Source organism: Channa argus, unplaced genomic scaffold (assembly GCF_033026475.1).
Source record: "Channa argus isolate prfri unplaced genomic scaffold, Channa argus male v1.0 Contig011, whole genome shotgun sequence".
Classification (NCBI taxonomy): domain Eukaryota; kingdom Metazoa; phylum Chordata; class Actinopteri; order Anabantiformes; family Channidae; genus Channa; species Channa argus.
Genome location: NW_027125230.1, coordinates 881,286 through 907,300, shown reverse-complemented (window position 1 = coordinate 907,300; position 26,015 = coordinate 881,286). Strand labels below are relative to the sequence as shown.

At 41.6% G+C, this 26,015-nt stretch overlaps 1 non-coding gene and 26 pseudogenes across 1 annotated transcript; all 27 read left to right on the top strand.

Moving 5' to 3' along the window:
- The first annotated feature begins 343 nt into the window (after positions 1 to 343).
- Positions 344 to 462, top strand: LOC137112037 (5S ribosomal RNA; annotated as a pseudogene).
- Positions 463 to 1,330: 868 nt separating this feature from the next.
- On the top strand, positions 1,331 to 1,449 carry LOC137111920 (5S ribosomal RNA). Its single transcript, XR_010912344.1, has one exon. It is a non-coding gene; the product is annotated as a 5S ribosomal RNA (ribosomal RNA).
- An 857-nt stretch (positions 1,450 to 2,306) lies between these two features.
- LOC137111720 (5S ribosomal RNA) lies at positions 2,307 to 2,415 on the top strand (annotated as a pseudogene).
- An 867-nt stretch (positions 2,416 to 3,282) lies between these two features.
- LOC137111962 (5S ribosomal RNA) lies at positions 3,283 to 3,401 on the top strand (annotated as a pseudogene).
- Positions 3,402 to 4,258: 857 nt separating this feature from the next.
- On the top strand, positions 4,259 to 4,377 carry LOC137111961 (5S ribosomal RNA; annotated as a pseudogene).
- Positions 4,378 to 5,244: 867 nt separating this feature from the next.
- LOC137112035 (5S ribosomal RNA) lies at positions 5,245 to 5,363 on the top strand (annotated as a pseudogene).
- An 857-nt stretch (positions 5,364 to 6,220) lies between these two features.
- LOC137111719 (5S ribosomal RNA) lies at positions 6,221 to 6,329 on the top strand (annotated as a pseudogene).
- An 867-nt stretch (positions 6,330 to 7,196) lies between these two features.
- On the top strand, positions 7,197 to 7,315 carry LOC137111959 (5S ribosomal RNA; annotated as a pseudogene).
- Positions 7,316 to 8,172: 857 nt separating this feature from the next.
- Positions 8,173 to 8,291, top strand: LOC137111958 (5S ribosomal RNA; annotated as a pseudogene).
- Positions 8,292 to 9,158: 867 nt separating this feature from the next.
- Positions 9,159 to 9,277, top strand: LOC137111957 (5S ribosomal RNA; annotated as a pseudogene).
- Positions 9,278 to 10,134: 857 nt separating this feature from the next.
- LOC137111956 (5S ribosomal RNA) lies at positions 10,135 to 10,253 on the top strand (annotated as a pseudogene).
- An 867-nt stretch (positions 10,254 to 11,120) lies between these two features.
- LOC137111955 (5S ribosomal RNA) lies at positions 11,121 to 11,239 on the top strand (annotated as a pseudogene).
- An 857-nt stretch (positions 11,240 to 12,096) lies between these two features.
- LOC137111954 (5S ribosomal RNA) lies at positions 12,097 to 12,215 on the top strand (annotated as a pseudogene).
- An 867-nt stretch (positions 12,216 to 13,082) lies between these two features.
- On the top strand, positions 13,083 to 13,201 carry LOC137111483 (5S ribosomal RNA; annotated as a pseudogene).
- Positions 13,202 to 14,069: 868 nt separating this feature from the next.
- Positions 14,070 to 14,188, top strand: LOC137112187 (5S ribosomal RNA; annotated as a pseudogene).
- Positions 14,189 to 15,056: 868 nt separating this feature from the next.
- LOC137111505 (5S ribosomal RNA) lies at positions 15,057 to 15,175 on the top strand (annotated as a pseudogene).
- Positions 15,176 to 16,043: 868 nt separating this feature from the next.
- Positions 16,044 to 16,162, top strand: LOC137112108 (5S ribosomal RNA; annotated as a pseudogene).
- An 868-nt stretch (positions 16,163 to 17,030) lies between these two features.
- On the top strand, positions 17,031 to 17,149 carry LOC137111559 (5S ribosomal RNA; annotated as a pseudogene).
- Positions 17,150 to 18,006: 857 nt separating this feature from the next.
- LOC137111691 (5S ribosomal RNA) lies at positions 18,007 to 18,125 on the top strand (annotated as a pseudogene).
- An 868-nt stretch (positions 18,126 to 18,993) lies between these two features.
- Positions 18,994 to 19,112, top strand: LOC137111482 (5S ribosomal RNA; annotated as a pseudogene).
- Positions 19,113 to 19,979: 867 nt separating this feature from the next.
- Positions 19,980 to 20,098, top strand: LOC137111574 (5S ribosomal RNA; annotated as a pseudogene).
- An 867-nt stretch (positions 20,099 to 20,965) lies between these two features.
- On the top strand, positions 20,966 to 21,084 carry LOC137111690 (5S ribosomal RNA; annotated as a pseudogene).
- An 868-nt stretch (positions 21,085 to 21,952) lies between these two features.
- On the top strand, positions 21,953 to 22,071 carry LOC137111481 (5S ribosomal RNA; annotated as a pseudogene).
- Positions 22,072 to 22,938: 867 nt separating this feature from the next.
- LOC137111573 (5S ribosomal RNA) lies at positions 22,939 to 23,057 on the top strand (annotated as a pseudogene).
- An 867-nt stretch (positions 23,058 to 23,924) lies between these two features.
- LOC137111572 (5S ribosomal RNA) lies at positions 23,925 to 24,043 on the top strand (annotated as a pseudogene).
- An 867-nt stretch (positions 24,044 to 24,910) lies between these two features.
- On the top strand, positions 24,911 to 25,029 carry LOC137112062 (5S ribosomal RNA; annotated as a pseudogene).
- Positions 25,030 to 25,896: 867 nt separating this feature from the next.
- LOC137111953 (5S ribosomal RNA) lies at positions 25,897 to 26,015 on the top strand (annotated as a pseudogene).

Below are 26,015 nucleotides of genomic sequence, written 5' to 3'. Positions count from 1 at the left end.
ATCAGGCTAGCTAGCACTTTCTGTGGGAAATGGCTTATTTTGTTTATTATGTTGGCCTTGGTTCGCCCTGAGTTGTAGTGTCATGTTTTGTTTGACACTTTCTTTCGTTTAAAATAAATATCATTCTGTTGGAACATCTCGATCCTGGATTTTGGTTTGGGGATCGGAGAGGGAACATGCTAATTTATCTTTGTATGTTGCACCCTGACCCCCTGGACCGGGGATGTAACAGACCAGTACAGTTATAGTACTTTGTACTTTGCCACATTTATCTTCTTCTTAGCTAGTTTCATGCACTCTGCTTCTCCAACGTTTTTAAGAGCTGTTGATGATGTCAAATGCAGCTTACGGCCACACCGCTCTCTAAGCGCCCGATCTCGTCCGATCTCGGCAGCCAAATAGAGCCGGGCCTGGTTAGTACTTGGTAGGAAGACCGCGTGGGAATACCAGGTGCTGTAAGCTTTTTTGCTTGGGTTTACGGGCAGCACAAGCTGGTGTTACTGCCTATTTATTCATAGAAATTGTTCTATATTTTCATCAAATTTTGTTCTTTCATTACTGTTTTGCTACTTTATTGGTTTGTCAACCATCGTGCTTCATTACTAGTAGACCATGTTACGGTCCTGGCCATATGTGTTGTTTTTATTTTCTTGTTCTTATAGGTGCCCTGCCTGATTGGCCGGATTGGGGGGCAGTACAGGAGGCTGATTGGTCCATCCTACACTTGCTGGAGTTTTAAAAGTACGGTTCCCAACAGCTAGCGAGGCTCTTTCTGGCATCAGCACCTGTTTGCTGTTCTTGGTTTCCAAACCTTATTTAGCATTTTTGAATTGTTAGGTTTTGTGCCCTGGTTTTGTTTATAAATTGTATATTTTGTAAATAGTATTAAATCTGTAGGGGTGGACTGCCATTTTTCTTTTGATTGTTTTCTCTTGTTTTCACATTAGGGAGTTAGGGTTAGCGACTGTCTTTTGGTTTGTTTATTTCTATCAGGCTAGCTAGCACTTTCTGTGGGAAATGGCTTATTTTGTTTATTATGTTGGCCTTGGTTCGCCCTGAGTTGTAGTGTCATGTTTTGTTTGACACTTTCTTTCGTTTAAAATAAATATCATTCTGTTGGAACATCTCAATCCTGGATTTTGGTTTGGGGATCGGAGAGGGAACATGCAAATTTATCTTTGTATGTTTCACCCTGACCCCCTAGACAGGGGCGTAACAGACCAGTACAGTTATAGTACTTTGTACTTTGCCATATTTATCTTCTTCTTAGCAAGTGTCATGCATTCTGCTTCTCTAGCGTTTTTAAGAGCTGTTGATGATGTCAAATGCAGCTTACGGCCATACCGCTCTCTAAGCGCCCGATCTCGTCCGATCTCGGCAGCCAAATAGAGCTGGGCCTGGTTAGTACTTGGTAGGAAGACCGCGTGGGAATACCAGGTGCTGTAAGCTTTTTTTCTTGGGTTTACGGGCAGCACAAGCTGGTGTTACTGCCTATTTATTCATAGAAATTGTTCTATATTTTCATCAAATTTTGTTCTTTCATTACTGTTTTGCTACTTTATTGGTTTGTCAACCATCGTGCTTCATTACTAGTAGACCATGTTACGGTCCTGGCCATATGTGTTGTTTTTATTTTGTTGTTCTTATAGGTGCCCTGCCTGATTGGCCGGATTGGGGGGCAGTACAGGAAGCTGATTGGTCCATCCTACACTTCCTGGAGTTTTAAAAGTACGGTTCCCAACAGCTAGCGAGGCTCTTTCTGGCAGCAACACCTGTTTGCTGTTCTTGGATTCCAAACCTTATTTAGCATTTTTGAATTGTTAGGTTTTGTGCTGTGGTTTTGTTTATAAATTGTATATTTTGTAATTCGTATTAAATCTGTAGGGGTGAACAGCCATTTTCTTTGGACTGTTTTCACATTAGGGAGTTAGGGTTAGCGACTGTCTTTTGGTTTGTTTATTTCTATCAGGCTAGCTAGCACTTTCTGTGGGAAATGGCTTATTTTGTTTATTATGTTGGCCTTGGTTCGCCCTGATTTGTAGTGTCATGTTTTGTTTGACACTTTCTTTCGTTTAAAATAAATATCATTCTGTTAGAACATCTCGATACTGGATTTTGGTTTGGGGATCGGAGAGGGAACATGCTAATTTATCTTTGTATGTTGCACCCTGACCCCCTAGACAGGGGCGTAACAGACCAGTACAGTTATAGTACTTTGTACTTTGCCACATTTATCTTCTTCTTAGCAAGTGTCATGCATTCTGCTTCTCCAGCGTTTTTAAGAGCTGTTGATGATGTCAAATGCAGCTTACGGCCACACCGCTCTCTAAGCGCCCGATCTCGGCAGCCAAATAGAGCCGGGCCTGGTTAGTACTTGGTAGGAAGACCGCCTGGGAATACCGGGTGCTGTAAACTTTTTTGCTTGGGTTTACGGGCAGCACAAACTGGTGTTACTGCCTATTTATTCATAGAAATTGTTGTATATTTTCATCAAATTTTGTTCTTTCATTGCTGTTTTGCTACTTTATTGGTTTGCCAACCATCGTGCTTCATTACTAGTAGACCATGTTACGGTCCTGGCCATATGTGTTGTTTTTATTTTGTCGTTCTTATAGGTGCCCTGCCTGATTGGCCGGATTGAGGGGCAGTATAGGAAGCTGATTGGTCCATCCTACACTTCCTGGAGTTTTAAAAGTACGGTTCCCAACAGCTAGCGAGGCTCTTTCTGGCATCAGCACCTGTTTGCTGTTCTTGGTTTCCAAACCTTATTTAGCATTTTTGAATTGTTAGGTTTTGTGCCGTGGTTTTGTTTATAAATTGTATATTTTGTAAATAGTATTAAATCTGTAGGGGTGAACAGCCATTTTCTTTTGATTGTTTTCTCTTGTTTTCACATTAGGGAGTTAGGGTTAGCGACTGTCTTTTGGTTTGTTTATTTCTATCAGGCTAGCTAGCACTTTCTGTGGGAAATGGCTTATTTTGTTTATTATGTTGGCCTTGGTTCGCCCTGAGTTGTAGTGTCATGTTTTGTTTGACACTTTCTTTCGTTTAAAATAAATATCATTCTGTTGGAACATCTCGATCCTGGATTTTGGTTTGGGGATCGGAGAGGGAACATGCTAATTTATCTTTGTACGTTGCACCCTGACCCCCTGGACAGGGGCGTAACAGACCAGTACAGTTATAGTACTTTGTACTTTGCCACATTTATCTTCTTCTTAGCAAGTGTCATGCATTCTGCTTCTCCAGCGTTTTTAAGAGCTGTTGATGATGTCAAATGCAGCTTACGGCCACACCGCTCTCTAAGCGCCCGATCTCGTCCGATCTCGGCAGCCAAATAGAGCCGGGCCTGGTTAGTACTTGGTAGGAAGACCGCCTGGGAATACCAGGTGCTGTAAGCTTTTTTGCTTGGGTTTACGGGCAGCACAAGCTGGTGTTACTGCCTATTTATTCATAGAAATTGTTCTATATTTTCATCAAATTTTGTTCTTTCATTGCTGTTTTGCTACTTTATTGGTTTTTCAACCATCGTGCTTCATTACTAGTAGACCATGTTACGGTCCTGGCCATATGTGTTGTTTTTATTTTCTCGTTCTTATAGGTGCCCTGCCTGATTGGCCGGATTGAGGGGCAGTACAGGAAGCTGATTGGTCCATCCTACACTTCCTGGAGTTTTAAAAGTACGGTTCCCAACAGCTAGCGAGGCTCTTTCTGGCAGCAGCACCTGTTTGCTGTTCTTGGTTTCCAAACCTTATTTAGCATTTTTGAATTGTTAGGTTTTGTGCCGTGGTTTTGTTTATAAATTGTATATTTTGTAAATAGTATTAAATCTGTAGGGGTGAACAGCCATTTTCTTTGGACTGTTTTCACATTAGGGAGTTAGGGTTAGCGACTGTCTTTTGGATTGTTTATTTCTATCAGGCTAGCTAGCACTTTCTGTGGGAAATGGCTTATTTTGTTTATTATGTTGGCCTTGGTTCGCCCTGAGTTGTAGTGTCATGTTTTGTTTGACACTTTCTTTCGTTTAAAATAAATATCATTCTGTTGGAACATCTCGATACTGGAGTTTGGTTTGGGGATCGGAGAGGGAACATGCTAATTTATCTTTGTATGTTGCACCCTGACCCCCTGGACAGGGGCGTAACAGACCAGTACAGTTATAGTACTTTGTACTTTGCCACATTTATCTTCTTCTTAGCAAGTGTCATGCATTCTGCTTCTCCAGCGTTTTTAAGAGCTGTTGATGATGTCAAATGCAGCTTACGGCCACACCGCTCTCTAAGCGCCCGATCTCGTCCGATCTCGGCAGCCAAATAGAGCCGGGCCTGGTTAGTACTTGGTAGGAAGACCGCCTGGGAATACCAGGTGCTGTAAGCTTTTTTGCTTGGGTTTACGGGCAGCACAAGCTGGTGTTACTGCCTATTTATTCATAGAAATTGTTCTATATTTTCATCAAATTTTGTTCTTTCATTGCTGTTTTGCTACTTTATTGGTTTTTCAACCATCGTGCTTCATTACTAGTAGACCATGTTACGGTCCTGGCCATATGTGTTGTTTTTATTTTGTTGTTCTTATACGTGCCCTGACTGATTGGCCGGATTGAGGGGCAGTACAGGAAGCTGATTGGTCCATCCTACACTTCCTGGAGTTTTAAAAGTACAGTTCCCAACAGCTAGCGAGGCTCTTTCTGGCAGCAGCACCTGTTTGCTGTTCTTGGTTTCCAAACCTTATTTAGCATTTTTGAATTGTTAGGTTTTGTGCCGTGGTTTTGTTTATAAATTGTATATTTTGTAATTCGTATTAAATCTGTAGGGGTGAACAGCCATTTTCTTTTGATTGTTTTCTCTTGTTTTCACATTAGGGAGTTAGGGTTAGCGACTGTCTTTTGGTTTGTTTATTTCTATCAGGCTAGCTAGCACTTTCTGTGGGAAATGGCTTATTTTGTTTATTATGTTGGCCTTGGTTCGCCCTGAGTTGTAGTGTCATGTTTTGTTTGACACTTTCTTTCGTTTAAAATAAATATCATTCTGTTGGAACATCTCGATCCTGGATTTTGGTTTGGGGATCGGAGAGGGAACATGCTAATTTATCTTTGTATGTTGCACCCTGACCCCCTGGACAGGGGCGTAACAGACCAGTACAGTTATAGTACTTTGTACTTTGCCACATTTATCTTCTTCTTAGCAAGTTTCATGCATTCTGCTTCTCCAACGTTTTTAAGAGCTGTTGATGATGTCAAATGCAGCTTACGGCCACACCGCTCTCTAAGCGCCCGATCTCGTCCGATCTCGGCAGCCAAATAGAGCCGGGCCTGGTTAGTACTTGGTAGGAAGACCGCGTGGGAATACCAGGTGCTGTAAGCTTTTTTGCTTGGGTTTACGGGCAGCACAAGCTGGTGTTACTGCCTATTTATTCATAGAAATTGTTCTATATTTTCATCAAATTTTGTTCTTTCATTACTGTTTTGCTACTTTATTGGTTTGTCAACCATCGTGCTTCATTACTAGTAGACCATGTTACGCTCCTGGCCATATGTGTTGTTTTTATTTTCTTGTTCTTATAGGTGCCCTGTCTGATTGGCCGGATTGGGGGGCAGTACAGGAAGCTGATTGGTCCATCCTACACTTCCTGGAGTTTTAAAAGTACGGTTCCCAACAGCTAGCGAGGCTCTTTCTGGCAGCAACACCTGTTTGCTGTTCTTGGATTCCAAACCTTATTTAGCATTTTTGAATTGTTAGGTTTTGTGCCGTGGTTTTGTTTATAAATTGTATATTTTGTAATTCGTATTAAATCTGTAGGGGTGAACAGCCATTTTCTTTGGACTGTTTTCACATTAGGGAGTTAGGGTTAGCGACTGTCTTTTGGTTTGTTTATTTCTATCAGGCTAGCTAGCACTTTCTGTGGGAAATGGCTTATTTTGTTTATTATGTTGGCCTTGGTTCGCCCTGAGTTGTAGTGTCATGTTTTGTTTGACACTTTCTTTCGTTTAAAATAAATATCATTCTGTTGGAACATCTCGATACTGGATTTTGGTTTGGGGATCGGAGAGGGAACATGCTAATTTATCTTTGTATGTTGCACCCTGACCCCCTAGACAGGGGCGTAACAGACCAGTACAGTTATAGTACTTTGTACTTTGCCACATTTATCTTCTTCTTAGCAAGTGTCATGCATTCTGCTTCTCCAGCGTTTTTAAGAGCTGTTGATGATGTCAAATGCAGCTTACGGCCACACCGCTCTCTAAGCGCCCGATCTCGGCAGCCAAATAGAGCCGGGCCTGGTTAGTACTTGGTAGGAAGACCGCCTGGGAATACCGGGTGCTGTAAACTTTTTTGCTTGGGTTTACGGGCAGCACAAACTGGTGTTACTGCCTATTTATTCATAGAAATTGTTGTATATTTTCATCAAATTTTGTTCTTTCATTGCTGTTTTGCTACTTTATTGGTTTGTCAACCATCGTGCTTCATTACTAGTAGACCATGTTACGGTCCTGGCCATATGTGTTGTTTTTATTTTGTCGTTCTTATAGGTGCCCTGCCTGATTGGCCGGATTGAGGGGCAGTATAGGAAGCTGATTGGTCCATCCTACACTTCCTGGAGTTTTAAAAGTACGGTTCCCAACAGCTAGCGAGGCTCTTTCTGGCATCAGCACCTGTTTGCTGTTCTTGGTTTCCAAACCTTATTTAGCATTTTTGAATTGTTAGGTTTTGTGCCGTGGTTTTGTTTATAAATTGTATATTTTGTAAATAGTATTAAATCTGTAGGGGTGAACAGCCATTTTCTTTTGATTGTTTTCTCTTGTTTTCACATTAGGGAGTTAGGGTTAGCGACTGTCTTTTGGTTTGTTTATTTCTATCAGGCTAGCTAGCACTTTCTGTGGGAAATGGCTTATTTTGTTTATTATGTTGGCCTTGGTTCGCCCTGAGTTGTAGTGTCATGTTTTGTTTGACACTTTCTTTCGTTTAAAATAAATATCATTCTGTTGGAACATCTCGATCCTGGATTTTGGTTTGGGGATCGGAGAGGGAACATGCTAATTTATCTTTGTACGTTGCACCCTGACCCCCTGGACAGGGGCGTAACAGACCAGTACAGTTATAGTACTTTGTACTTTGCCACATTTATCTTCTTCTTAGCAAGTGTCATGCATTCTGCTTCTCCAGCGTTTTTAAGAGCTGTTGATGATGTCAAATGCAGCTTACGGCCACACCGCTCTCTAAGCGCCCGATCTCGTCCGATCTCGGCAGCCAAATAGAGCCGGGCCTGGTTAGTACTTGGTAGGAAGACCGCCTGGGAATACCAGGTGCTGTAAGCTTTTTTGCTTGGGTTTACGGGCAGCACAAGCTGGTGTTACTGCCTATTTATTCATAGAAATTGTTCTATATTTTCATCAAATTTTGTTCTTTCATTGCTGTTTTGCTACTTTATTGGTTTTTCAACCATCGTGCTTCATTACTAGTAGACCATGTTACGGTCCTGGCCATATGTGTTGTTTTTATTTTCTCGTTCTTATAGGTGCCCTGCCTGATTGGCCGGATTGAGGGGCAGTACAGGAAGCTGATTGGTCCATCCTACACTTCCTGGAGTTTTAAAAGTACGGTTCCCAACAGCTAGCGAGGCTCTTTCTGGCAGCAGCACCTGTTTGCTGTTCTTGGTTTCCAAACCTTATTTAGCATTTTTGAATTGTTAGGTTTTGTGCCGTGGTTTTGTTTATAAATTGTATATTTTGTAAATAGTATTAAATCTGTAGGGGTGAACAGCCATTTTCTTTGGACTGTTTTCACATTAGGGAGTTAGGGTTAGCGACTGTCTTTTGGTTTGTTTATTTCTATCAGGCTAGCTAGCACTTTCTGTGGGAAATGGCTTATTTTGTTTATTATGTTGGCCTTGGTTCGCCCTGAGTTGTAGTGTCATGTTTTGTTTGACACTTTCTTTCGTTTAAAATAAATATCATTCTGTTGGAACATCTCGATACTGGAGTTTGGTTTGGGGATCGGAGAGGGAACATGCTAATTTATCTTTGTATGTTGCACCCTGACCCCCTGGACAGGGGCGTAACAGACCAGTACAGTTATAGTACTTTGTACTTTGCCACATTTATCTTCTTCTTAGCAAGTGTCATGCATTCTGCTTCTCCAGCGTTTTTAAGAGCTGTTGATGATGTCAAATGCAGCTTACGGCCACACCGCTCTCTAAGCGCCCGATCTCGTCCGATCTCGGCAGCCAAATAGAGCCGGGCCTGGTTAGTACTTGGTAGGAAGACCGCCTGGGAATACCAGGTGCTGTAAGCTTTTTTGCTTGGGTTTACGGGCAGCACAAGCTGGTGTTACTGCCTATTTATTCATAGAAATTGTTCTATATTTTCATCAAATTTTGTTCTTTCATTGCTGTTTTGCTACTTTATTGGTTTTTCAACCATCGTGCTTCATTACTAGTAGACCATGTTACGGTCCTGGCCATATGTGTTGTTTTTATTTTGTTGTTCTTATACGTGCCCTGACTGATTGGCCGGATTGAGGGGCAGTACAGGAAGCTGATTGGTCCATCCTACACTTCCTGGAGTTTTAAAAGTACAGTTCCCAACAGCTAGCGAGGCTCTTTCTGGCAGCAGCACCTGTTTGCTGTTCTTGGTTTCCAAACCTTATTTAGCATTTTTGAATTGTTAGGTTTTGTGCCGTGGTTTTGTTTATAAATTGTATATTTTGTAATTCGTATTAAATCTGTAGGGGTGAACAGCCATTTTCTTTTGATTGTTTTCTCTTGTTTTCACATTAGGGAGTTAGGGTTAGCGACTGTCTTTTGGTTTGTTTATTTCTATCAGGCTAGCTAGCACTTTCTGTGGGAAATGGCTTATTTTGTTTATTATGTTGGCCTTGGTTCGCCCTGAGTTGTAGTGTCATGTTTTGTTTGACACTTTCTTTCGTTTAAAATAAATATCATTCTGTTGGAACATCTCGATCCTGTATTTTGGTTTGGGGATCGGAGAGGGAACATGCTAATTTATCTTTGTATGTTGCACCCTGACCCCCTGGACAGGGGCGTAACAGACCAGTACAGTTATAGTACTTTGTACTTTGCCACATTTATCTTCTTCTTAGCAAGTGTCATGCATTCTGCTTCTCCAGCGTTTTTAAGAGCTGTTGATGATGTCAAATGCAGCTTACGGCCACACCGCTCTCTAAGCGCCCGATCTCGTCCGATCTCGGCAGCCAAATAGAGCCGGGCCTGGTTAGTACTTGGTAGGAAGACCGCCTGGGAATACCAGGTGCTGTAAGCTTTTTTGCTTGGGTTTACGGGCAGCACAAGCTGGTGTTACTGCCTATTTATTCATAGAAATTGTTCTATATTTTCATCAAATTTTGTTCTTTCATTGCTGTTTTGCTACTTTATTGGTTTTTCAACCATCGTGCTTCATTACTAGTAGACCATGTTACGGTCCTGGCCATATGTGTTGTTTTTATTTTCTCGTTCTTATAGGTGCCCTGCCTGATTGGCCGGATTGAGGGGCAGTACAGGAGGCTGATTGGTCCATCCTACACTTCCTGGAGTTTTAAAAGTACGGTTCCCAACAGCTAGCGAGGCTCTTTCTGGCAGCAGCACCTGTTTGCTGTTCTTGGTTTCCAAACCTTATTTAGCATTTTTGAATTGTTAGGTTTTGTGCCGTGGTTTTGTTTATAAATTGTATATTTTGTAAATAGTATTAAATCTGTAGGGGTGAACAGCCATTTTCTTTGGACTGTTTTCACATTAGGGAGTTAGGGTTAGCGACTGTCTTTTGGATTGTTTATTTCTATCAGGCTAGCTAGCACTTTCTGTGGGAAATGGCTTATTTTGTTTATTATGTTGGCCTTGGTTCGCCCTGAGTTGTAGTGTCATGTTTTGTTTGACACTTTCTTTCGTTTAAAATAAATATCATTCTGTTGGAACATCTCGATCCTGGATTTTGGTTTGGGGATCGGAGAGGGAACATGCTAATTTATCTTTGTATGTTGCACCCTGACCCCCTGGACAGGGGCGTAACAGACCAGTACAGTTATAGTACTTTGTACTTTGCCACATTTATCTTCTTCTTAGCAAGTGTCATGCATTCTGCTTCTCCAGCGTTTTTAAGAGCTGTTGATGATGTCAAATGCTGCTTACGGCCACACCGCTCTCTAAGCGCCCGATCTCGTCCGATCTCGGCAGCCAAATAGAGCCGGGCCTGGTTAGTACTTGGTAGGAAGACCGCCTGGGAATACCAGGTGCTGTAAGCTTTTTTGCTTGGGTTTACGGGCAGCACAAGCTGGTGTTACTGCCTATTTATTCATAGAAATTGTTCTATATTTTTATCAAATTTTGTTCTTTCATTGCTGTTTTGCTACTTTATTGGTTTGTCAACCATCGTGCTTCATTACTAGTAGACCACGTTACGGTCCTGGCCATATGTGTTGTTTTTATTTTGTTGTTCTTATAGGTGCCCTGCCTGATTGGCCGGGTTGGGGGGCAGTACAGGAAGCTGATTGGTCCATCCTACACTTCCTGGAGTTTTAAAAGTACGGTTCCCAACAGCTAGCGAGGCTCTTTCTGGCAGCAACACCTGTTTGCTGTTCTTGGTTTCCAAACCTTATTTAGCATTTTTGAATTGTTAGGTTTTGTGCCGTGGTTTTTTTTATAAATTGTTTATTTTGTAATTCGTATTAAATCTGTAGGGGTGAACAGCCATTTTCTTTGGAATGTTTTCTCTTGTTTTCACATTAGGGAGTTAGGGTTAGCGACTGTCTTTTGGATTGTTTATTTCTATCAGGCTAGCTAGCACTTTCTGTGGGAAATGGCTTATTTTGTTTATTATGTTGGCCTTGGTTCGCCCTGAGTTGTAGTGTCATGTTTTGTTTGACACTTTCTTTCGTTTAAAATAAATATCATTCTGTTGGAACATCTCGATCCTGGATTTTGGTTTGGGAATCGGAGAGGGAACATGCTAATTTATCTTTGTATGTTGCACCCTGACCCCCTGGACAGGGGCGTAACAGACCAGTACAGTTATAGTACTTTGTACTTTGCCACATTTATCTTCTTCTTAGCAAGTGTCATGCATTCTGCTTCTCCAGCGTTTTTAAGAGCTGTTGATGATGTCAAATGCAGCTTACGGCCACACCGCTCTCTAAGCGCCCGATCTCGTCCGATCTCGGCAGCCAAATAGAGCCGGGCCTGGTTAGTACTTGGTAGGAAGACCGCCTGGGAATACCAGGTGCTGTAAGCTTTTTTGCTTGGGTTTACGGGCAGCACAAGCTGGTGTTACTGCCTATTTATTCATAGAAATTGTTGTATATTTTCATCAAATTTTGTTCTTTCATTGCTGTTTTGCTACTTTATTGGTTTGTCAACCATCGTGCTTCATTACTAGTAGACCATGTTACGGTCCTGGCCATATGTGTTGTTTTTATTTTGTCGTTCTTATAGGTGCCCTGCCTGATTGGCCGGATTGAGGGGCAGTATAGGAAGCTGATTGGTCCATCCTACACTTCCTGGAGTTTTAAAAGTACGGTTCCCAACAGCTAGCGAGGCTCTTTCTGGCATCAGCACCTGTTTGCTGTTCTTGGTTTCCAAACCTTATTTAGCATTTTTGAATTGTTAGGTTTTGTGCCGTGGTTTTGTTTATAAATTGTATATTTTGTAAATAGTATTAAATCTGTAGGGGTGAACTGCCATTTTCTTTGGATTGTTTTCACATTTGGGAGTTAGGGTTAGCGACTGTCTTTTGGTTTGTTTATTTCTATCAGGCTAGCTAGCACTTTCTGTGGGAAATGGCTTATTTTGTTTATTATGTTGGCCTTGGTTCGCCCTGAGTTGTAGTGTCATGTTTTGTTTGACACTTTCTTTCGTTTAAAATAAATATCATTCTGTTGGAACATCTCGATACTGGAGTTTGGTTTGGGGATCGGAGAGGGAACATGCTAATTTATCTTTGTATGTTGCACCCTGACCCCCTGGACAGGGGCGTAACAGACCAGTACAGTTATAGTACTTTGTACTTTGCCACATTTATCTTCTTCTTAGCAAGTGTCATGCATTCTGCTTCTCCAGCGTTTTTAAGAGCTGTTGATGATGTCAAATGCTGCTTACGGCCACACCGCTCTCTAAGCGCCCGATCTCGTCCGATCTCGGCAGCCAAATAGAGCCGGGCCTGGTTAGTACTTGGTAGGAAGACCGCCTGGGAATACCAGGTGCTGTAAGCTTTTTTGCTTGGGTTTACGGGCAGCACAAGCTGGTGTTACTGCCTATTTATTCATAGAAATTGTTCTATATTTTTATCAAATTTTGTTCTTTCATTGCTGTTTTGCTACTTTATTGGTTTGTCAACCATTGTGCTTCATTACTAGTAGACCACGTTACGGTCCTGGCCATATGTGTTGTTTTTATTTTGTTGTTCTTATAGGTGCCCTGCCTGATTGGCCGGGTTGGGGGGCAGTACAGGAAGCTGATTGGTCCATCCTACACTTCCTGGAGTTTTAAAAGTACGGTTCCCAACAGCTAGCGAGGCTCTTTCTGGCATCAGCACCTGTTTGCTGTTCTTGGTTTCCAAACCTTATTTAGCATTTTTGAATTGTTAGGTTTTGTGCCGTGGTTTTGTTTATAAATTGTATATTTTGTAAATAGTATTAAATCTGTAGGGGTGAACAGCCATTTTCTTTTGATTGTTTTCTCTTGTTTTCACATTAGGGAGTTAGGGTTAGCGACTGTCTTTTGGTTTGTTTCTTTCTATCAGGCTAGCTAGCACTTTCTGTGGGAAATGGCTTATTTTGTTTATTATGTTGGCCTTGGTTCGCCCTGAGTTGTAGTGTCATGTTTTGTTTGACACTTTCTTTCGTTTAAAATAAATATCATTCTGTTGGAACATCTCAATCCTGGATTTTGGTTTGGGGATCGGAGAGGGAACATGCAAATTTATCTTTGTATGTTTCACCCTGACCCCCTAGACAGGGGCGTAACAGACCAGTACAGTTATAGTACTTTGTACTTTGCCACATTTATCTTCTTCTTAGCAAGTGTCATGCATTCTGCTTCTCTAGCGTTTTTAAGAGCTGTTGATGATGTCAAATGCATGTTACGGCCACACCGCTCTCTAAGCGCCCGATCTCGTCCGATCTCGGCAGCCAAATAGGGCCGGGCCTGGTTAGTACTTGGTAGGAAGACCGCCTGGGAATACCAGGTGCTGTAAGCTTTTTTGCTTGGGTTTACGGGCAGCACAAGCTGGTGTTACTGCCTATTTATTCATAGAAATTGTTCTATATTTTCATCAAATTTTGTTCTTTCATTGCTGTTTTGCTACTTTATTGGTTTGTCAACCATCGTGCTTCATTACTAATAGACCATGTTATTGTCCTGGCCATATGTGTTGTTTTTATTTTCTTGTTCTTATAGGTGCCCTGCCTGATTGGCTGGATTGGGGGGCAGTACAGGAGGGTGATTGGTCCATCCTACACTTGCTGGAGTTTTAAAAGTACGGTTCCCAACAGCTAGCGAGGCTCTTTCTGGCATCAGCACCTGTTTGCTGTTCTTGGTTTCCAAACCTTATTTAGCATTTTTGAATTGTTAGGTTTTGTGCCCTGGTTTTGTTTATAAATTGTATATTTTGTAAATAGTATTAAATCTGTAGGGGTGGACTGCCATTTTTCTTTTGATTGTTTTCTCTTGTTTTCACATTAGGGAGTTAGGGTTAGCGACTGTCTTTTGGTTTGTTTATTTCTATCAGGCTAGCTAGCACTTTCTGTGGGAAATGGCTTATTTTGTTTATTATGTTGGCCTTGGTTCGCCCTGAGTTGTAGTGTCATGTTTTGTTTGACACTTTCTTTCGTTTAAAATAAATATCATTCTGTTGGAACATCTCGATCCTGGATTTTGGTTTGGGGATCGGAGAGGGAAAATGCTAATTTATCTTTGTATGTTGCACCCTGACCCCCTAGACAGGGGCGTAACAGACCAGTACAGTTATAGTACTTTGTACTTTGACACATTTATCTTCTTCTTAGCAAGTGTCATGCATTCTGCTTCTCTAGCGTTTTTAAGAGCTGTTGATGATGTGAAATGCAGCTTACGGCCACACCGCTCTCTAAGCGCCCGATCTCGTCCGATCTCGGCAGCCAAATTGGGCCGGGCCTGGTTAGTACTTGGTAGGAAGACCGCCTGGGAATACCAGGTGCTGTAAGCTTTTTTGCTTGGGTTTACGGGCAGCACAAGCTGGTGTTACTGCCTATTTATTCATAGAAATTGTTCTATATTTTCATCAAATTTTGTTCTTTCATTGCTGTTTTGTTACTTTATTGGTTTGCCAACCATCGTGCTTCATTACTAGTAGACCATGTTACGGTCCTGGCCATATGTGTTGTTTTTATTTTCTTGTTCTTATAGGTGCCCTGCCTGATTGGCCGGATTGGGGGGCAGTACAGGAGGCTGATTGGTCCATCCTACACTTGCTGGAGTTTTAAAAGTACGGTTCCCAACAGCTAGCGAGGCTCTTTCTGGCATCAGCACCTGTTTGCTGTTCTTGGTTTCCAAACCTTATTTAGCATTTTTGAATTGTTAGGTTTTGTGCCCTGGTTTTGTTTATAAATTGTATATTTTGTAAATAGTATTAAATCTGTAGGGGTGGACTGCCATTTTTCTTTTGATTGTTTTCTCTTGTTTTCACATTAGGGAGTTAGGGTTAGCGACTGTCTTTTGGTTTGTTTATTTCTATCAGGCTAGCTAGCACTTTCTGTGGGAAATGGCTTATTTTGTTTATTATGTTGGCCTTGGTTCGCCCTGAGTTGTAGTGTCATGTTTTGTTTGACACTTTCTTTCGTTTAAAATAAATATCATTCTGTTGGAACATCTCGATCCTGGATTTTGGTTTGGGGATCGGAGAGGGAAAATGCTAATTTATCTTTGTATGTTGCACCCTGACCCCCTAGACAGGGGCGTAACAGACCAGTACAGTTATAGTACTTTGTACTTTGCCACATTTATCTTCTTCTTAGCAAGTGTCATGCATTCTGCTTCTCTAGCGTTTTTAAGAGCTGTTGATGATGTGAAATGCAGCTTACGGCCACACCGCTCTCTAAGCGCCCGATCTCGTCCAATCTCGGCAGCCAAATTGGGCCGGGCCTGGTTAGTACTTGGTAGGAAGACCGCCTGGGAATACCAGGTGCTGTAAGCTTTTTAGCTTGGGTTTACGGGCAGCACAAGCTGGTGTTACTGCCTATTTATTCATAGAAATTGTTCTATATTTTCATCAAATTTTGTTCTTTCATTGCTGTTTTGCTACTTTATTGGTTTGTCAACCATCGTGCTTCATTACTAATAGACCATGTTACGGTCCTGGCCATATGTGTTGTTTTTATTTTCTTGTTCTTATAGGTGCCCTGCCTGATTGGCCGGATTGGGGGGCAGTACAGGAGGCTGATTGGTCCATCCTACACTTGCTGGAGTTTTAAAAGTACGGTTCCCAACAGCTAGCGAGGCTCTTTCTGGCATCAGCACCTGTTTGCTGTTCTTGGTTTCCAAACCTTATTTAGCATTTTTGAATTGTTAGGTTTTGTGCCGTGGTTTTGTTTATAAATTGTATATTTTGTAAATAGTATTAAATCTGTAGGGGTGGACTGCCATTTTTCTTTTGATTGTTTTCTCTTGTTTTCACATTAGGGAGTTAGGGTTAGCGACTGTCTTTTGGTTTGTTTATTTCTATCAGGCTAGCTAGCACTTTCTGTGGGAAATGGCTTATTTTGTTTATTATGTTGGCCTTGGTTCGCCCTGAGTTGTAGTGTCATGTTTTGTTTGACACTTTCTTTCGTTTAAAATAAATATCATTCTGTTGGAACATCTCAATCCTGGATTTTGGTTTGGGGATCGGAGAGGGAACATGCAAATTTATCTTTGTATGTTTCACCCTGACCCCCTAGACAGGGGCGTAACAGACCAGTACAGTTATAGTACTTTGTACTTTGCCATATTTATCTTCTTCTTAGCAAGTGTCATGCATTCTGCTTCTCTAGCATTTTTAAGAGCTGTTGATGATGTCAAATGCAGCTTACGGCCACACCGCTCTCTAAGCGCCTGATCTCGTCCGATCTCGGCAGCCAAATAGAGCCGGGCCTGGTTAGTACTTGGTAGGAAGACCGCCTGGGAATACCAGGTGCTGTAAGCTTTTTTGCTTGGGTTTACGGGCAGCACAAGCTGGTGTTACTGCCTATTTATTCATAGAAATTGTTCTATATTTTCATCAAATTTTGTTCTTTCATTGCTGTTTTGTTAGTTTATTGGTTTGCCAACCATCGTGCTTCATTACTAGTAGACCATGTTACGGTCCTGGCCATATGTGTTGTTTTTATTTTCTTGTTCTTATAGGTGCCCTGCCTGATTGGCTGGATTGGGGGGCAGTACAGGAAGCTGATTGGTCCATCCTACACTTCCTGGAGTTTTAAAAGTACGGTTCCCAACAGCTAGCGAGGCTCTTTCTGGCATCAGCACCTGTTTGCTGTTCTTGGTTTCCAAACCTTATTTAGCATTTTTGAATTGTTAGGTTTTGTGCCGTGGTTTTGTTTATAAATTGTATATTTTGTAAATAGTATTAAATCTGTAGGGGTGGACTGCCATTTTTCTTTTGATTGTTTTCTCTTGTTTTCACATTAGGGAGTTAGGGTTAGCGACTGTCTTTTGGTTTGTTTCTTTCTATCAGGCTAGCTAGCACTTTCTGTGGGAAATGGCTTATTTTGTTTATTATGTTGGCCTTGGTTCGCCCTGAGTTGTAGTGTCATGTTTTGTTTGACACTTTCTTTCGTTTAAAATAAATATCATTCTGTTGGAACATCTCAATCCTGGATTTTGGTTTGGGGATCGGAGAGGGAACATGCAAATTTATCTTTGTATGTTTCACCCTGACCCCCTAGACAGGGGCGTAACAGACCAGTACAGTTATAGTACTTTGTACTTTGCCACATTTATCTTCTTCTTAGCAAGTGTCATGCATTCTGCTTCTCTAGCGTTTTTAAGAGCTGTTGATGATGTCAAATGCATGTTACGGCCACACTGCTCTCTAAGCTCCCGATCTCGTCCGATCTCGGCAGCCAAATAGGGCCGGGCCTGGTTAGTACTTCGTAGGAAGACCGCCTGGGAATACCAGGTGCTGTAAGCTTTTTTGCTTGGGTTTACGGGCAGCACAAGCTGGTGTTACTGCCTATTTATTCATAGAAATTGTTCTACATTTTCATCAAATTTTGTTCTTTCATTGCTGTTTTGCTACTTTATTGGTTTGCCAACCAACGTGCTTCATTACTAGTAGACCATGTTACGGTCCTGGCCATATGTGTTGTTTTTATTTTCTTGTTCTTATAGGTGCCCTGCCTGATTGACTGGATTGGGGGGCAGTACAGGAAGCTGATTGGTCCATCCTACACTTCCTGGAGTTTTAAAAGTACGGTTCCCAACAGCTAGCGAGGCTTTTTCTGGCATCAGCACCTGTTTGCTGTTCTTGGTTTCCAAACCTTATTTAGCATTTTTGAATTGTTAGGTTTTGTGCCGTGGTTTTGTTTATAAATTGTATATTTTGTAAATAGTATTAAATCTGTAGGGGTGAACTGCCATTTTCTTTGGACTGTTTTCACATTAGGGAGTTAGGGTTAGCGACTGTCTTTTGGTTTGTTTATTTCTATCAGGCTAGCTAGCACTTTCTGTGGGAAATGGCTTATTTTGTTTATTATGTTGGCCTTGGTTCGCCCTGAGTTGTAGTGTCATGTTTTGTTTGACACTTTCTTTCGTTTAAAATAAATATCATTCTGTTGGAACATCTCGATCCTGGATTTTGGTTTGGGGATCGGAGAGGGAAAATGCTAATTTATCTTTGTATGTTGCACCCTGACCCCCTAGACAGGGGCGTAACAGACCAGTACAGTTATAGTACTTTGTACTTTGCCACATTTATCTTCTTCTTAGCAAGTGTCATGCATTCTGCTTCTCTAGCGTTTTTAAGAGCTGTTGATGATGTGAAATGCAGCTTACGGCCACACCGCTCTCTAAGCGCCCAATCTCGTCCTATCTCGGCAGCCAAATTGGGCCGGGCCTGGTTAGTACTTGGTAGGAAGACCGCCTGGGAATACCAGGTGCTGTAAGCTTTTTTGCTTGGGTTTACGGGCAGCACAAGCTGGTGTTACTGCCTATTTATTCATAGAAATTGTTCTATATTTTCATCAAATTTTGTTCTTTCATTGCTGTTTTGCTACTTTATTGGTTTGTGAACCATCGTGCTTCATTACTAATAGACCATGTTACGGTCCTGGCCATATGTGTTGTTTTTATTTTCTTGTTCTTATAGGTGCCCTGCCTGATTGGCCGGATTGGGGGGCAGTACAGGAGGCTGATTGGTCCATCCTACACTTGCTGGAGTTTTAAAAGTACGGTTCCCAACAGCTAGCGAGGCTCTTTCTGGCATCAGCACCTGTTTGCTGTTCTTGGTTTCCAAACCTTATTTAGCATTTTTGAATTGTTAGGTTTTGTGCCGTGGTTTTGTTTATAAATTGTATATTTTGTAAATAGTATTAAATCTGTAGGGGTGGACTGCCATTTTTCTTTTGATTGTTTTCTCTTGTTTTCACATTAGGGAGTTAGGGTTAGCGACTGTCTTTTGGTTTGTTTATTTCTATCAGGCTAGCTAGCACTTTCTGTGGGAAATGGCTTATTTTGTTTATTATGTTGGCCTTGGTTCGCCCTGAGTTGTAGTGTCATGTTTTGTTTGACACTTTCTTTCGTTTAAAATAAATATCATTCTGTTGGAACATCTCAATCCTGGATTTTGGTTTGGGGATCGGAGAGGGAACATGCAAATTTATCTTTGTATGTTTCACCCTGACCCCCTAGACAGGGGCGTAACAGACCAGTACAGTTATAGTACTTTGTACTTTGCCATATTTATCTTCTTCTTAGCAAGTGTCATGCATTCTGCTTCTCTAGCGTTTTTAAGAGCTGTTGATGATGTCAAATGCATGTTACGGCCACACCGCTCTCTAAGCGCCCGATCTCGTCCGATCTCGGCAGCCAAATAGGGCCGGGCCTGGTTAGTACTTGGTAGGAAGACCGCCTGGGAATACCAGGTGCTGTAAGCTTTTTTGCTTGGGTTTACGGGCAGCACAAGCTGGTGTTACTGCCTATTTATTCATAGAAATTGTTCTATATTTTCATCAAATTTTGTTCTTTCATTGCTGTTTTGCTACTTTATTGGTTTGCCAACCATCGTGCTTCATTACTAATAGACCATGTTACGGTCCTGGCCATATGTGTTGTTTTTATTTTCTTGTTCTTATAGGTGCCCTGCCTGATCGGCCGGATTGGGTGGCAGTACAGGAAGCTGATTGGTCCATTCTACACTTGCTGGAGTTTTAAAAGTACGATTCCCAACATCTAGCGAGGCTCTTTCTGGCATCAGCACCTGTTTGCTGTTCTTGGTTTCCAAACCTTATTTAGCATTTTTGAATTGTTAGGTTTTGTGCCGTGGTTTTGTTTATAAATTGTGTATTTTGTAAATAGTATTAAATCTGTAGGGGTGAACAGCCATTTTCTTTTGATTGTTTTCTCTTGTTTTCACATTAGGGAGTTAGGGTTAGCGACTGTCTTTTGGTTTGTTTATTTCTATCAGGCTAGCTAGCACTTTCTGTGGGAAATGGCTTATTTTGTTTATTATGTTGGCCTTGGTTCGCCCTGAGTTGTAGTGTCATGTTTTGCTTGACACTTTCTTTCGTTTAAAATAAATATCATTCTGTTGGAACATCTCAATCCTGGATTTTGGTTTGGGGATCGGAGAGGGAACATGCTAATTTATCTTTGTATGTTTCACCCTGACCCCCTAGACAGGGGCGTAACAGACCAGTACAGTTATAGTACTTTGTACTTTGCCACATTTATCTTCTTCTTAGCAAGTGTCATGCATTCTGCTTCTCTAGCGTTTTTAAGAGCTGTTGATGATGTCAAATGCATGTTACGGCCACACCGCTCTCTAAGCGCCCGATCTTGTCCGATCTCGGCAGCCAAATAGGGCCGGGCCTGGTTAGTACTTGGTAGGAAGACCGCCTGGGAATACCAGGTGCTGTAAGCTTTTTTGCTTGGGTTTACGGGCAGCACAAGCTGGTGTTACTGCCTATTTATTCATAGAAATTGTTCTATATTTTCATCAAATTTTGTTCTTTCATTGCTGTTTTGCTACTTTATTGGTTTGCCAACCATCGTGCTTCATTACTAATAGACCATGTTACGGTCCTGGCCATATGTGTTGTTTTTATTTTCTTGTTCTTATAGGTGCCCTGCCTGATCGGCCGGATTGGGTGGCAGTACAGGAAGCTGATTGGTCCATTCTACACTTGCTGGAGTTTTAAAAGTACGATTCCCAACATCTAGCGAGGCTCTTTCTGGCATCAGCACCTGTTTGCTGTTCTTGGTTTCCAAACCTTATTTAGCATTTTTGAATTGTTAGGTTTTGTGCCGTGGTTTTGTTTATAAATTGTGTATTTTGTAAATAGTATTAAATCTGTAGGGGTGAACAGCCATTTTCTTTTGATTGTTTTCTCTTGTTTTCACATTAGGGAGTTAGGGTTAGCGACTGTCTTTTGGTTTGTTTATTTCTATCAGGCTAGCTAGCACTTTCTGTGGGAAATGGCTTATTTTGTTTATTATGTTGGCCTTGGTTCGCCCTGAGTTGTAGTGTCATGTTTTGTTTGACACTTTCTTTCGTTTAAAATAAATATCATTCTGTTGGAACATCTCGATCCTGGATTTTGGTTTGGGGATCGGAGAGGGAAAATGCTAATTTATCTTTGTATGTTGCACCCTGACCCCCTAGACAGGGGCGTAACAGACCAGTACAGTTATAGTACTTTGTACTTTGCCACATTTATCTTCTTCTTAGCAAGTGTCATGCATTCTGCTTCTCTAGCGTTTTTAAGAGCTGTTGATGATGTGAAATGCAGCTTACGGCCACACCGCTCTCTAAGCGCCCAATCTCGTCCTATCTCGGCAGCCAAATTGGGCCGGGCCTGGTTAGTACTTGGTAGGAAGACCGCCTGGGAATACCAGGTGCTGTAAGCTTTTTTGCTTGGGTTTACGGGCAGCACAAGCTGGTGTTACTGCCTATTTATTCATAGAAATTGTTCTATATTTTCATCAAATTTTGTTCTTTCATTGCTGTTTTGCTACTTTATTGGTTTGTGAACCATCGTGCTTCATTACTAATAGACCATGTTACGGTCCTGGCCATATGTGTTGTTTTTATTTTCTTGTTCTTATAGGTGCCCTGCCTGATTGGCCGGATTGGGGGGCAGTACAGGAGGCTGATTGGTCCATCCTACACTTGCTGGAGTTTTAAAAGTACGGTTCCCAACAGCTAGCGAGGCTCTTTCTGGCATCAGCACCTGTTTGCTGTTCTTGGTTTCCAAACCTTATTTAGCATTTTTGAATTGTTAGGTTTTGTGCCGTGGTTTTGTTTATAAATTGTATATTTTGTAAATAGTATTAAATCTGTAGGGGTGGACTGCCATTTTTCTTTTGATTGTTTTCTCTTGTTTTCACATTAGGGAGTTAGGGTTAGCGACTGTCTTTTGGTTTGTTTATTTCTATCAGGCTAGCTAGCACTTTCTGTGGGAAATGGCTTATTTTGTTTATTATGTTGGCCTTGGTTCGCCCTGAGTTGTAGTGTCATGTTTTGTTTGACACTTTCTTTCGTTTAAAATAAATATCATTCTGTTGGAACATCTCAATCCTGGATTTTGGTTTGGGGATCGGAGAGGGAACATGCAAATTTATCTTTGTATGTTTCACCCTGACCCCCTAGACAGGGGCGTAACAGACCAGTACAGTTATAGTACTTTGTACTTTGCCATATTTATCTTCTTCTTAGCAAGTGTCATGCATTCTGCTTCTCTAGCGTTTTTAAGAGCTGTTGATGATGTCAAATGCATGTTACGGCCACACCGCTCTCTAAGCGCCCGATCTCGTCCGATCTCGGCAGCCAAATAGGGCCGGGCCTGGTTAGTACTTGGTAGGAAGACCGCCTGGGAATACCAGGTGCTGTAAGCTTTTTTGCTTGGGTTTACGGGCAGCACAAGCTGGTGTTACTGCCTATTTATTCATAGAAATTGTTCTATATTTTCATCAAATTTTGTTCTTTCATTGCTGTTTTGCTACTTTATTGGTTTGCCAACCATCGTGCTTCATTACTAATAGACCATGTTACGGTCCTGGCCATATGTGTTGTTTTTATTTTCTTGTTCTTATAGGTGCCCTGCCTGATCGGCCGGATTGGGTGGCAGTACAGGAAGCTGATTGGTCCATTCTACACTTGCTGGAGTTTTAAAAGTACGATTCCCAACATCTAGCGAGGCTCTTTCTGGCATCAGCACCTGTTTGCTGTTCTTGGTTTCCAAACCTTATTTAGCATTTTTGAATTGTTAGGTTTTGTGCCGTGGTTTTGTTTATAAATTGTGTATTTTGTAAATAGTATTAAATCTGTAGGGGTGAACAGCCATTTTCTTTTGATTGTTTTCTCTTGTTTTCACATTAGGGAGTTAGGGTTAGCGACTGTCTTTTGGTTTGTTTATTTCTATCAGGCTAGCTAGCACTTTCTGTGGGAAATGGCTTATTTTGTTTATTATGTTGGCCTTGGTTCGCCCTGAGTTGTAGTGTCATGTTTTGCTTGACACTTTCTTTCGTTTAAAATAAATATCATTCTGTTGGAACATCTCAATCCTGGATTTTGGTTTGGGGATCGGAGAGGGAACATGCTAATTTATCTTTGTATGTTTCACCCTGACCCCCTAGACAGGGGCGTAACAGACCAGTACAGTTATAGTACTTTGTACTTTGCCACATTTATCTTCTTCTTAGCAAGTGTCATGCATTCTGCTTCTCTAGCGTTTTTAAGAGCTGTTGATGATGTCAAATGCATGTTACGGCCACACCGCTCTCTAAGCGCCCGATCTTGTCCGATCTCGGCAGCCAAATAGGGCCGGGCCTGGTTAGTACTTGGTAGGAAGACCGCCTGGGAATACCAGGTGCTGTAAGCTTTTTTGCTTGGGTTTACGGGCAGCACAAGCTGGTGTTACTGCCTATTTATTCATAGAAATTGTTCTATATTTTCATCAAATTTTGTTCTTTCATTGCTGTTTTGCTACTTTATTGGTTTGCCAACCATCGTGCTTCATTACTAATAGACCATGTTACGGTCCTGGCCATATGTGTTGTTTTTATTTTCTTGTTCTTATAGGTGCCCTGCCTGATCGGCCGGATTGGGTGGCAGTACAGGAAGCTGATTGGTCCATTCTACACTTGCTGGAGTTTTAAAAGTACGATTCCCAACATCTAGCGAGGCTCTTTCTGGCATCAGCACCTGTTTGCTGTTCTTGGTTTCCAAACCCTATTTAGCATTTTTGAATTGTTAGGTTTTGTGCCGTGGTTTTGTTTATAAATTGTGTATTTTGTAAATAGTATTAAATCTGTAGGGGTGAACAGCCATTTTCTTTTGATTGTTTTCTCTTGTTTTCACATTAGGGAGTTAGGGTTAGCGACTGTCTTTTGGTTTGTTTATTTCTATCAGGCTAGCTAGCACTTTCTGTGGGAAATGGCTTATTTTGTTTATTATGTTGGCCTTGGTTCGCCCTGAGTTGTAGTGTCATGTTTTGCTTGACACTTTCTTTCGTTTAAAATAAATATCATTCTGTTGGAACATCTCAATCCTGGATTTTGGTTTGGGGATCGGAGAGGGAACATGCTAATTTATCTTTGTATGTTTCACCCTGACCCCCTAGACAGGGGCGTAACAGACCAGTACAGTTATAGTACTTTGTACTTTGCCACATTTATCTTCTTCTTAGCAAGTGTCATGCATTCTGCTTCTCTAGCGTTTTTAAGAGCTGTTGATGATGTCAAATGCATGTTACGGCCACACCGCTCTCTAAGCGCCCGATCTTGTCCGATCTCGGCAGCCAAATAGGGCCGGGCCTGGTTAGTACTTGGTAGGAAGACCGCCTGGGAATACCAGGTGCTGTAAGCTTTTTTGCTTGGGTTTACGGGCAGCACAAGCTGGTGTTACTGCCTATTTATTCATAGAAATTGTTCTATATTTTCATCAAATTTTGTTCTTTCATTGCTGTTTTGCTACTTTATTGGTTTGCCAACCAACGTGCTTCATTACTAGTAGACCATGTTACGGTCCTGGCCATATGTGTTGTTTTTATTTTCTTGTTCTTATAGGTGCCCTGCCTGATTGGCCGGATTGGGGGGCAGTACAGGAAGCTGATTGGTCCATCCTACACTTCCTGGAGTTTTAAAAGTACGGTTCCCAACAGCTAGCGAGGCTCTTTCTGGATGCAGCACCTGTTTGCTGTTCTTGGTTTCCAAACCTTATTTAGCATTTTTGAATTGTTAGGTTTTGTGCCGTGGTTTTGTTTATAAATTGTATATTTTGTAAATAGTATTAAATCTGTAGGGGTGAACAGCCATTTTCTTTTGATTGTTTTCTCTTGTTTTCACATTAGGGAGTTAGGGTTAGCGACTGTCTTTTGGTTTGTTTCTTTCTATCAGGCTAGCTAGCACTTTCTGTGGGAAATGGCTTATTTTGTTTATTATGTTGGCCTTGGTTCGCCCTGAGTTGTAGTGTCATGTTTTGTTTGACACTTTCTTTCGTTTAAAATAAATATCATTCTGTTGGAACATCTCGATCCTGGATTTTGGTTTGGGGATCGGAGAGGGAACATGCTAATTTATCTTTGTATGTTGCACCCTGACCCCCTGGACAGGGGCGTAACAGACCAGTACAGTTATAGTACTTTGTACTTTGCCACATTTGTTTTCTTCTTAGCAAGTGTCATGCATTCTGCTTCTCCAGTGTTTTTAAGAGCTGTTGATGATGTCAAATGCAGCTTACGGCCACACCGCTCTCTAAGCGCCCGATCTCGTCCGATCTCGGCAGCCAAATAGAGCCGGGCCTGGTTAGTACTTGGTAGGAAGACCGTGTGGGAATACCAGGTGCTGTAAGCTTTTTTGCTTGGGTTTACGGGCAGCACAAGCTGGTGTTACTGCCTATTTATTCATAGAAATTGTTCTATATTTTCATCAAATTTTGTTCTTTCATTACTGTTTTGCTACTTTATTGGTTTGTCAACCATCGTGCTTCATTACTAGTAGACCATGTTACGGTCCTGGCCATATGTGTTGTTTTTATTTTGTTGTTCTTATACGTGCCCTGCCTGATTGGCCGGATTGAGGGGCAGTACAGGAAGCTGATTGGTCCATCCTACACTTCCTGGAGTTTTAAAAGTACAGTTCCCAACAGCTAGCGAGGCTCTTTCTGGCAGCAGCACCTGTTTGCTGTTCTTGGTTTCCAAACCTTATTTAGCATTTTTGAATTGTTAGGTTTTGTGCCGTGGTTTTGTTTATAAATTGTATATTTTGTAAATAGTATTAAATCTGTAGGGGTGAACAGCCATTTTCTTTTGATTGTTTTCTCTTGTTTTCACATTAGGGAGTTAGGGTTAGCGACTGTCTTTTGGTTTGTTTATTTCTATCAGGCTAGCTAGCACTTTCTGTGGGAAATGGCTTATTTTGTTTATTATGTTGGCCTTGGTTCGCCCTGAGTTGTAGTGTCATGTTTTGTTTGACACTTTCTTTCGTTTAAAATAAATATCATTCTGTTGGAACATCTCGATCCTGGATTTTGGTTTGGGGATCGGAGAGGGAACATGCTAATTTATCTTTGTATGTTGCACCCTGACCCCCTAGACAGGGGCGTAACAGACCAGTACAGTTATAGTACTTTGTACTTTGCCACATTTATCTTCTTCTTAGCAAGTGTCATGCATTCTGCTTCTCCAGCGTTTTTAAGAGCTGTTGATGATGTCAAATGCAGCTTACGGCCACACCGCTCTCTAAGCGCCCGATCTCGTCCGATCTCGGCAGCCAAATAGAGCCGGGCCTGGTTAGTACTTGGTAGGAAGACCGCCTGGGAATACCAGGTGCTGTAAGCT